The sequence below is a fragment of the Carcharhinus amblyrhynchos genome, chromosome 35 (assembly GCF_965287045.1).
Source record: "Carcharhinus amblyrhynchos chromosome 35, sCarAmb.v2.hapA, whole genome shotgun sequence".
Classification (NCBI taxonomy): Eukaryota; Metazoa; Chordata; class Chondrichthyes; order Carcharhiniformes; family Carcharhinidae; genus Carcharhinus; species Carcharhinus amblyrhynchos.
Genome location: NC_137358.1, coordinates 1508894 through 1513325, shown reverse-complemented (window position 1 = coordinate 1513325; position 4432 = coordinate 1508894).

Below are 4432 nucleotides of genomic sequence, written 5' to 3'. Positions count from 1 at the left end.
TGCCCTTCGCTGTTGAATCTGGGTGATGCCGACTGACTATGCCCAGGAGTAGCTACACAGGAGAACATGGTAAAGGAAAAGGGTTTGTCATGGGAGACAGAACTAAGGTCAGAGGCTAGAACGGGGCTCTCTGAAGTTCATGTCTGATCGTAAAGCAGCTGTTTGATTTCATTACATTGAATTACATCAGCCCAACACCGTGGAAGCAGTCCATTCGGCCCAACACCGTGGAAGCAGTCCATTCGGCCCAACACCGTGGAAGCAGTCCATTCGGCCCAACACCGTGGAAGCAGTCCATTCGGCCCAACACCGTGGAAGCAGTCCATTCGGCCCAACACCGTGGAAGCAGTCCATTCGGCCCAACACCGTGGAAGCAGTCCATTCGGCCCAACACCGTGGAAGCAGTCCATTCGGCCCAACACCGTGGAAGCAGTCCATTCGGCCCAACACTGTGGAAGCAGTCCATTCGGCCCACTTATACTCCACATCAGCCTCCTTTCACCCCAGGTCATCTGACCCGATCAATGTATCCATCTGCTCCTTTCTTCCTTAAATGCTTATCAGAGAGCGATACAAAACAATAGGGTGTCTTTGGCCCAACCAGCCTGCAATTAGTCTAACTCCCCTGCTCTTTCCGCATGCCCCTGCAAACTTTCCCATTGAAATATTTAAAGCTCCTATTGAATTTGCCTCCATTGCTTTTCCAGACAATATGTTTCAGATCACACGAAAAAAATACTTCCTCATGTTGCCTCTGGTTCTTTGGTCAATCATCCACAGTCAGCTTCCTGTGGGGTTTTTTTTAGCTACCTCTTACTAGTTTCCTGTTAAATACATCATTTATGATATTTCAATCAATTTAAAATCAGGGGACATTGTATAAGGTGAAGACATTAAGATTAGCAGATTTTGGAGTCTTTTGAAAGGTCCCATCAGATTGGAAAAAGAGTGACTCCCCTATTCAAGAAAGGAGGGAGGCTGAAAGCAGGGGACTACAGGCCAGTTTGTCTTTTTTTTTCATTCTTGGGACATGCGCTTCACTGGCTAAGCCAGTATTTATTGCCCATCCCTAACTGCCCTTGAGAAGGGGCTGGTGAGCCAGGAATCAAACCCAGGTTCCTGGCGCTGTGAGGCAACAGTGTTAACCACTGTACTGCCCTGCCAAACCTGGAATCTCTTGTGCGTATGATTCAGAATCCCATCAGGCACCACACTGATTATCAGGATCTCTGGTCGAAAAACAAGCAGGCTGCAATGGTTGCTATGGAGCTTACAGAATAACAGGACCACGTCAATCTTGTTCTTGCAAGAATTTAACTGCCCCTCTTTGTAACTACTGCCCTGGGAACACATCTCACAGAACTGGCAATCACATAAAGTGCAGAATCTGCAGCACAACCATAAAGCTAAAGTAGAGAGAAGAGCAATATTAGAGATGATCAAACAACTTTTAACTGAGCAGTCTGACACCAGGCCACTTGCACGGGAAATTCAAAGTGTCCTGGTTCTGAATTCTACAATAATTTGATTGAAGGATGAAAATAAATGCTGGATGACTGAGGATTTTGCACTGTGCAAATAGAGCTGCTGAGGTGGGTAGCGAGTTGACTTCACGGGCAGTGACGCATGAGGCAGATGCTGGCTACGAATATTCAGCTCACAGTGGGAAATTACACTGGCCCATTGCTGTCTGCGTGGAGTCTGCACATTCTCCTTGTGTTTGCGTGGGCTTCCTCCGGGTTTTTCCCACAGTCCAAAGATGTGCGGGTTAAGTTGATTGGCTATGGTAAAAATTGCCCTTAGTGTCCTGAGATGATTAGGTTAGAGGGATTAGTGGATAAATATGTAGGGATATGGGGGACAGGGCTGGGTGGGATTGTAGTTGGTGCAAACCTGATGGGCCTCTTTCTCTACTACAGGGTTTCTATGATTCTATGATCGCTGACATTTACACAGTCTGTTCCTAGTGTTCCTCCCACACAGTGACTAGAATGTTTCATATTTCCGCCTCTGATGGTCGATGCAGGAAACTTCAAATTATCCATCAGCCCCTCTATTCCTCCATCGCATGTTCCTTCCATAAATTCCCAAGACCATAAGAAATAGGAAGAGGAGTAGACCATTCAGCCCTTTGAACCTGTTTTGTCATTTAATAAGATCATGGCTGATCTAATGCTCACTAAATCCATTTGCCTGCCACATCTCTGTAACCCTTAATGCCCCAACTGATTAAAAACCTATGGATCTCAGCCTCGGAAATGTTTAAGGACTCAGCCTCCCAGCTTCCTGGGGTAAACAATTCCAACTATTCATCACTCCTTGAGAGAAATTCTTCGTCAAACCTGTCTTAAATAAGCAACCCCTTATTCAATGACTCCTCCAGTCTTACACTCTCCCATGAGTGGAAACATTCTCCCAATGTTTATCCTGTCTTACTCTCCGAGAATCCCAGCTGCTGTACCCAATGCCATGTGTCAGAACAGCAGTGTGGATTCCGTGTCCCAGTGGACCTTTGGTAATAATTCCCAGTCTCACGCACAGGTCATGGGGCAGCTGGTGTAAGTGGGAAATATCAAACTGGTGTAGCAAAGGGGTACTCTTTACAGGCCAGGGTCATAACACAATGTTGGGATAATGTAAAGCTTTACTACGTATCTTCCCTGGGGAGTGCTGGATGGAGACAGTGTAGACGGAGCTTTACTCTGTGTCTAACCCCGTGCTGTACCTGTCCAGGGAGTGTTTGATGGGGGACAGTGTAGATGGAGCTTTACTCTGTATCTAAGCCCATGTTGTACTTGTCCTGGAAGTGTTTGATGGGGGACAATGTAGAGGGAGCTTTACTCTGTATCTAACCCCGTGCTGTACCTGTCCTGGGAGTGTTCGTTGAGGACAATGTAGAGGGAGATTTACTCTGTATCTAACCCCGTGCTGTACCTGTCCTGGGAGTGTTTGATGTGGACAGTGTAAAGGGAGCTTTACTCTGTATTTAAACCTGTGCTGTACCTACCCTGGGAGTGTTTGATGGGGACAGTGTAAAGGGAGCTTTACTCTGTATCTAACCCTGTGCTGTTCCTGTCCTGGGAGTGTTTGATGGGGTAAACACAGTATGAAGTCTCCCAACACCAGGTTGAAGTCCAACAGGTTTATTTGGTAGCAAACGCCACTAGCTTTCAGAGCGCTGCTCCTTCGTCAGGTGAGTGGGGAGTTCTGATCACAAATAGGACATATAAAGGCACACACTCAGTTTACAGAATACCGATTAGAATGCGAGTCTTTGCAGCTAATCAAGTCTTAAAGGTGCAGACAATATGAGTGGAGATTACATTAAGCACAGATTAAAGAGATGTGTAATGTCTCCAGACAGGACAATAAGTGGGATCTTGCAAGCCTAGACAAGTCATGGGGGTTACAAATAGTGTGACATGAACCCAAGATCCAGTTGAGGCCTCACGTGTGCAGACATGTGTTTGATGGGGACAGTGTAGAGGGAGCTTTACTCTATATCTAACCCCATGCTGTAGCTGTCCTGGGGAGTTTTTGATGGGACATTCAGCCACAGTTTCACCATGTTCCATTCTTTACCACTTACATCCCTCATGTGCATGAGCACAAAAGACAAGCTCTTTAATTCTGACGTGACAGCAATGTCATGCTTGTCACAGTGCAACTGAATCCAAATAAGTCCACTTGTAAATGCTATTCACTGTTGCAAGTCTCTCATCTACAACTTGCAAATGTGAGTCACTGTTAGATTGCATCAATAATGAGCCACCAAGGGGAAACAGCTTGTTATAAAGCTCATAGATGTGTGACTGGCTCTTTACGTTGGTGAATCAAGCTCTACCGTGGGAGCTGAATGTCTAGTTGCTGAATATGGTACTTAGTGGAGGGCAACATTCCGGGAGATGCAGTTCCTTAAATGACCGAGGTCTCATTTGCCTGTTGAGTTTATCAATGCCAAAGATCCCATGATTGTACTTAGGAGTACAGCATGGAGCTTTCCTGATAGTGGATTCCATACATTGCGCTGGTTATGTTACAGGACTAGAAATCCAGAGACTGTGAGGTCAAATTATCCCACATCAATTTGTGATTTTGAATTGATTTTAAAATCTGCAAATAATAAGCTAAGAGCAGAAAACTTAGCATAAAGCTGTTGGACTGTTGTAAAAACCCAAAAGGTTTGTAAACATGAAATCTCCTGTCCTCACCTTATCTATTCCTATATGTGCATGACTCCAGTCCCACGCTAGTAGCATGGACTCTGAACTACTCTCTGAAGTGACCATTAAAATCACGGGGTTGTATTGAACCAAAGCAATTCAGGATGGCTATATTCTGAGGACAATTAGGGATGGCTAATAAATGCCGGTCTTGCTGTGAATTATGCATGGGGTACTTGTGGGAACAGACATGTTTTTCAGCAAGGTGT